Source organism: Sinocyclocheilus anshuiensis, unplaced genomic scaffold (genome assembly GCF_001515605.1).
Source record: "Sinocyclocheilus anshuiensis isolate Anshui unplaced genomic scaffold, SAMN03320099.WGS_v1.1 scaffold436, whole genome shotgun sequence".
Taxonomy (NCBI): Eukaryota; Metazoa; Chordata; class Actinopteri; order Cypriniformes; family Cyprinidae; genus Sinocyclocheilus; species Sinocyclocheilus anshuiensis.
The window spans coordinates 2,448,178-2,455,604 of NW_015560618.1; the positions used below are offsets into that span (position 1 = coordinate 2,448,178).

The following is a 7,427-nucleotide window of genomic DNA, read 5'->3' on the forward strand; positions in this document are numbered from 1 at the left end:
GTTCGGTTGCCGAACATTCGGTGCATCCCTAAATATAAATTCACGTCTCGCGCACTTTAATGCCCTTTGAATGTAACGTGTACGTTCCCTTGGAACTGGAATCATGGCGGAATTTCATGTGAAGTCGACTTCGCAGGGCACTTACGGTCGAATAAGACCATGCTTGAATGCTGCCTGAACAAGACACCTTACTGAAGTGAAAGTGTTGACTGGTGTCAGTATCCCGCGAATGCGCTGGCGGATCTTCACCAAATTCGGGGGATCCCTTCAGCTCGAGCAGCCCTCTCGAATGCCACCCGCCGCGCGTCAGTAGCCCTCTGGGATCGCTTGATCGTTCAGCGCCGGACCGCGAGTTTAACCACCCGCAACTCCCGAACCCCGGGGGCTATCGACGCGGGGGTGGGCTCATTCGAAAGCGGGCCTCTAGACGTACACTCGATTTGCGTTCGAGAGGGTTCCTCGAGCTGAAGGGATCCCCCGAATTTGGTGCGGATTCACTGCGCCGTTACGGCGATATGGCCGTTCAAAGTTTCAATGGTTTTCCATAGACTTAAGCATTAAAGCGTTTCATCCAGGTCGCCATTAGCAAACAATGGAGCGCGCTCTGCTGGACAAACTAAGTAATTACACCATTTCAAGCATTTTATCTGCTTTATATGTTATGTAAAAAAAATGTTCATGTCGGCGGCATAGTCGCCGATACCGATATATCGGCGACAGGCTCATATCGGCCGATAATATCGGCAAAACGATATATCGGTCGCGCTCTAATTTATATAAATGAAATTAATATTACATAAAATTATTTTTTTTTAAACCACAGCATGGTTAACAAAAGACAGAATTAAATCATTATTACTTTATTGCATTTGCTGCTAGCTATTTTGTATAGATATGTAAAGAGCTACAAAATAGCTGCAACAAATTTTAAAAAAAAATTCCAGCATTGATTGGTCTGGCCATAAAACAGGTAGCGTAATAATTAGTGGCTGTACAGTTACTGTTAGTAGATGGCTCTAATTTCAGGTCTCAAGTACTTTAGGTAATATAGGTGGCTTTCGTTTCACCCCTACAAAATGAAGTACTGGTCTAAAATGGTTCATCCAGAAGTCATTCCTGGCCGTCAGTCCTCTGTGGCATCAGCATAGAGCAGGAATCCAGAGAACGTGCTGTCGTCCTCGCTGCTGGAATAAACACCGTTCCAGTCCCGCAGAGTCTCCAGCCAGACCTGGTCTCCAGATGATAGACGCAGCACTGCCATGTTGGAGGCCTGGTCAATGTCCTGGCCGTAAAGGGAGTCGCGAGTTCGCAGTTTCCGAATGCCGTTCACCACCAGGGCTGCACGCAGGGGGCGATTACGCACTGTTATGTAGTAGGAAAAGACGTAAACTCCCCCATGAGTGCAGTTAAACTTACTGGCGTGGGGGTCCCAGTGACCCTCCTCATTGTAAATTACTTTATCAAACTTGATCGGCAAGCCAGGTGGTGGGAACGATCGGCTGGGAAAGAGACCAGTGCTGAAGGCTGAGCGCTTCTGAACAGCAGGTTCACCCTTAAGGCCCTTGAGTCCCCTAAAACCTCATGCTCCCTTCAGGCCTCGTATGCCTTTCATCCCTGGCATCCCCCTCTGCCCTGGTGGTCCATGGGGTCCTGGAGGACCAGGCTCTCCCTGCTTACCTGGGGGTCCTGGGTCTCCCTTCGGACCCTTAGCCCCAGGAAGCCCATCTGTGCCGTTCAGACTTGGCACACCCATGTCTCCTTTTGGCCTTTGAGGCCCTGGCTCCCCCATACTGCTTTCTGTCCTTTCTCTCCAAATGGACAGTCTCCTTTGTCGCCCTTCTCCCCCTTGATGCCATCTGGTCCGGGGGGGCCAGCTGGTCCTTGTATGCCAGGCTCGCCCGCCTCTCCCTTTGTTCCATTCCAGCCGGGCTCTCCCCTGCCCCCTGGGTCTCCTTTCAGCCCGGTTAAACCTGTGTCTCCTTTGAGGCCCATTTCACCTGCACACATTAACATCGAATGGAATTCGAAATATAAGGCCCGTTCTCAGGAAACTGTTAATGTACAATGGTTTGAAAAAGCTAAGACTTTGATGTCACTACTTTCAAAAATATCGGGGGGAAATGTTGCATTATAACATGGTTAAATAGAAAGTAAGGGACAGATAAAAATTCTAGATTCTCAAAAGCATTTTCTAAAAAAATGTCTACATAATGAAAACAGTATAATAAATGCCAATAGTTATTTACCTCTAACCCTAAAGCTCTACATTATTTCAACCCCATCACAGTCAGTCTATAATTCACATACTTAAATAACTGAGTAAATTCTGATAGTATCGCTTAGTTTCAGAAATTACACATAATTTTAAAAAAAAGGTCGTCACCGTTATTAGGAGATTAGCCATAACAGAGTTGAAATATTGAGCTTCATGAGGTCAGTTTAGATGTAACAAAATGCTTAAAGTTGCATCTCTTTGAACTGTGGTCTGAAAGATTTTTATGACACTCCTTTGAATATGTCTAAAAGATCAAAACATTATGCAGACTGTAGCGCGGTGACATCATGTATTTTGACGTCACGCATGTGTTAGTGCGCATGCGCAGAGTGACGTAACGCATGTCTTAAAACATATATGCCGTAACTCACTTTACTGCGTTATAATTAGCGTCTTTATTACTTTTTTAAAGTATTTTATTACTTTAGCTTCCATTATTTTGATAGTTTTCGATTGTCTCATTAGAGGTAAAATTATATAGGCCTAATTATAAATAATTAAAGAGAACACTCTGATTTCTATGCTTAATAGATGCTGCTTAGTGTACAGAGGTTACCGTGGAAACAGCTCTATTTTTGCTGTTCCATAGCTGGTTTGAAGAAGGCATTTACACCGTTTTAAAGCAAACTCCTTGTGAACATTGTAGTTGCCATGTGAGATAAATTACTTGTAGTATAATTATTTCATTAGCCTACATTTAGTTATTTATAGATGTACGTTACCAAAATGATTAATGCATACAACATCAAGATAATAAAAAGATGTAATGAAAACATAAATTATGCTCATTGACTTACTGGTTCTGTTGCCACCGAATTTCTCTTTGTTTTCAAACACTTGCCTATTACAAACATCCGGTATTCAAATCAGAGTCTTCATTCATGTGTTTTTTGGCGGAGCCAGAGGGGTGTCCAGGGTGGCACTGGACACCCCTGACATCGGATCGGCCACCCCAATAATTAAGATGCTACTATTTCATTTTCTTTGTTTCATCGTACTGAAAGAAGCGTTTATTTTATCCTCGAACTCAAGGATGTGACGCGTCTGGTGTTTCGCATCGCGCTTGGACTCATCCATTTCCAGCCTCACGCCACACATTCATTTTCTTACGGAGTGAAAAACATCGCAGAGCATGTCACTTTTGATAATAGGAAACAAAGTCTCAGCATTCAAATTCTATTAGCTGTATTAAGAATTTCAAAGGATACAGTTTTGGAGCTCTTTAGTGGTGTGACGGTTCACGCGCGCTCCCACTTTGACTCAGTTTAAGCAAAGCAAGAATGCATTCTATAATTAGCATGAAATAGCTAAACATTGAATGAACATCCGACCCATGTTGAAAGATACACTACAACGTACTGAAAGTATAGTGTATCACTCAATGAGTGTTTCAACTGCGGAAAGACAGCAGCTTCAAAACACTGTCACATAACCTCAGAAACTCCCATTTAGTGTCCATAATCTAGCAAGAAAAATGTACACTAGAGGAGAATTTTGCAAACATTAAATGTATATATTTACTCATAATTGATAATTTTATTAGAATTAATAAAAATGTACGTAACGTCGTTATAAAAATGGTCTAATATGAACTTGTATACATATCAATTGTTACTTTTCATTTCTGTTTCAGATGCTGTTCTTCTAAACTTTCTATTCATCAAAGAAACCTGAAAAAATTCTACTCAACTGTTTTCAACATAATAATAATAAATGTTTTGAGCAGCAAAAATAGAATATTAGAATGATTTCTGAAGGATCATGTGACTGGAATAATGATGCTACAAATTCAGCTTTGAAATCACAGGAATAAGTTACATTTTAAAATATATTCAAATAGAAGGCAGTTATTTTAATTGGTAAAAAAAAGAAATCGCAATATTACTGCTTTTGCTGTATTTTGGATCCAAAAATGCAGGCTTGGTGAGCAGAAGAGAATTCTTTAAAAACATTAAAAATCTTACTGTTCAAAAACTTTTGACTGGTAGTGTACTTAATTGCAAGCTTGTTAATTATTCCTAAATAATTCTCACTCCAGGCTGAACTCAAAAGTTGGTAGTCCTGTTTGAAGTAATAGAAGTTTTAGGTTTCCTGAACAACATTTACAAAATTCACTGTAGCCTACAAGTTAATGCTAGATATTTTGCTTCAACCACTGGTTAAAAAGATGATAGAAGTAAGAGAAATAAGTTTCAATAGACTAACATTTTAAGTTACGGTAGGAATATAAAGCTAATGTGGGGTAATGTGAAGTAATCAGCAATCATAGGATTTATTCATGCTTTTTTTTTATGCCAGGTTGGAGTTATACACTGATTTTCTGTCATGGACTATGGACCCCCTGAATTAGCTTTGGCCACCCCATGTATAAATCTCTAGCTCTGCCACTACCGCCATCTACTGTGGGTGAAAAATCAGAGTCCGTACAGCGCATGCGTTTTAAAGACAAGCATTACGTCGAAATGCGTGACGTCGTCGACGCCGATGGCCTCGTGGGCAGCGCGCCGACATACAGCGCCATTGTGCTTCAGGTGTCACGAGTTCGAGTCCCGGCTCGCGGACCTTTCCCGATCCCATCCCCCTCTCTCTCACCCATTTCACTTTCTGTCGACCTATACTGTCCTATCAAAATAAAGGCATTAAACGCCATAAATAAACCTTAAAAAAAGAAATGCATGACATCACCGCGCTACAGTCTGCAGCGAGGAGTACTTGGAAAGAGGGGGAAATGTCCCATCGTAACAGGGTTGAACTATAAGTAAGGGACCAATGCAAATTCTAGAATCTCAATAAATGTGTTAAGCATTTCAGAAGAAAACTTAATAGTTAAAACATGCAATAATAAATACCAGAAATTATTTATTACTTCTAATCCTAAAACTATATTATTTCAACCCTGTGACAGTTCATTACTTGGATAATGGAGTAAATTCTAATAGCACTGCTTAGTTTTGGTGTACCTTGTAAGAAATTACACATAATCAAAATTAAAAAAAAATGATTACACTTATTAGGACTTAAATATTGAGCTTGATAAGGTCAATGTAAACTAATAAAATAATTATAAAGGTTGCAAAATAACCTGTAAAATATATAGCAGAGTTATAACAGAGTTGAACAGAGTAAGGGACAGATACAAATTTTGGATTCTCAAAAATGCATATAATGCATTTTAGAAAAATAAATTGACATAATGAAAACATGGTATAATAAATACCAGTAGTTATTAATTCTAATTCTACAGTATTTCAACCCTGTCCCAGTTCATTTGCAATTCTTATATTAGATAACTGAGTAAAAAATGGTCATGTTATTAGGGCTTCACGATAACAGTTGAAATATTGAGCCTGATAAGTTTAATGTAAACATAATGAAATACTTATAAAGCCTGTAAAATAAACTTTTATTTGTTTGAGCCATGTAGTCATAAATAATTTTATGTCACTCCCTTTAATATTATGTCAAAATATTATTTTGAAAAGGGTGGAAAGTGTCAAATAACAGGTTGAACAAAGTGTGGGACAAAGACAAATTCTGCATTTTCTCTGGGCGACATGCTGTTTTTTGGTTTGTTTGTTTGTTTTTTTGTATATATTGTAGTGTCTGCTTAGGATCATTGAGGGTCATGGGGGGCTTTATGTCTTAGAGACTCCTTTTAGCCTTTTTACATTTGCATATAAATTACAGTCCTGGCCCCAGATTCTACTCTCTCAATGCTTATATCAGGGGTGGCGAACGTCAGTCCTGGAGAGCCACAGCCCTGCAGAGCCACAGCCCTGCAGAGTTTTGCTTCAACCCTAATCAAACACACCTGAACAAGCTAATCAAGGTCTGAAGGGTTACTAGAAAGCTACAGGCAGGTGAGTTTTAATTAGGGTTGGAGCTGAACTCTGCAGGACCGCGGCTCTCCAGGACAGGAGTTCGCCACCGCTGGCTCATATTCAGGTATATGAGTGTATCTCTGCTTTAAGATCTTCTAGATGTTTCGTTCTTGGTATCAAAATGATCTGCTCTTTATTCCTCAAACAATGATCTACACTATGTGATCGTGAAATGCATCATACTATTTGTAGCATATTCTGGGTAAAACTGCACCAATCCTCCAGACCGGCCATAAACATGCAAATGGACCATAAAGGGAAACAAAGAAAACTTCTCCCACTCAAAAATTCACGCCTGGTATGGCTATCACGGTCAGAGCCATTATCCACAAATAGAGAAAACTTGGAAATGTGGTGAACCTTCTCAGGAGTGGCCGGTCTACCAAAATTAATCCAAGAGTGCAACGACGACTCATCCAGGAGGTCATAAAAGAATTCAGAACAACATCTAAAGAACTGCAGGCCTCACTTGCCTCAATTAAGGTCAGTGTTCATGATTCAACAATAAGAAAGAGACTGGGCAAAAACGGCATCCATGGGAGAGTTCCAAGGCAAAAGCCACTGCTGACCAAAAAGAACATAAAGGCTCATCTCACATTTGCCAAACAATATCTTGATTATCTCCAAGACATTTGGGCAAATATTCTGTGGACTGATGAGACAAAAGTTGAACTTTTTGGAAGGCGTGTGTCCCGTTACATCTGGCGTAAAACCAACACAGCATTTCATAAAAAGAACATCATACCAACAGTCAAACATGGTGGTGGTAGTGTGATGATCTGGGGCTGCTTTGCAGCTTCAGGACCTGGACGACTTGCCTAATTGACGGAACCATGAATTCTGCTGGTCTGGGGCTGTTTTGCTGCTTCAGGACCTGGAAGACTTGCTGTGATAAATGGAACCATGAATTCTGCTGTTTACCAAAAAATCCTGAAGGAGAATGTCCGGCCATCTGTTCGTGACCTCAAGTTGAAGCGAACTTGGGTTCTGCAGCAGGACAATGATCCCAAACACACCAGCAAGTCCACCCCTGAATGGCTCAAGAAAAACAAAATTAAGGTTTAGTAGAGTGGCCAAGTCAAAGTCCGGACTTAAATCCGATTGATATGCTGTGGTATGACCTTAAACAGTCCATTCATGCTGGAAAACCCTCCAATGTGGCTGAATTAAAACAATTCTGCAAAGAAGAGTGGGCCAAAATTCATCCACAGCAATGTGAAAGACTCATTGCCAGTTATCGCAAACACTTGATTGCAGTTGTTGCTGCAAAG

General features: G+C 40.6%; 1 pseudogene; it reads right to left on the bottom strand.

Annotated features, from left to right (window-relative positions):
- LOC107681698 (otolin-1-A-like) overlaps positions 1-1,992 on the bottom strand; it is a 3,086-nt pseudogene extending 1,094 nt beyond the window's left edge.
- Positions 1,993-7,427: the final 5,435 nt, after the last annotated feature.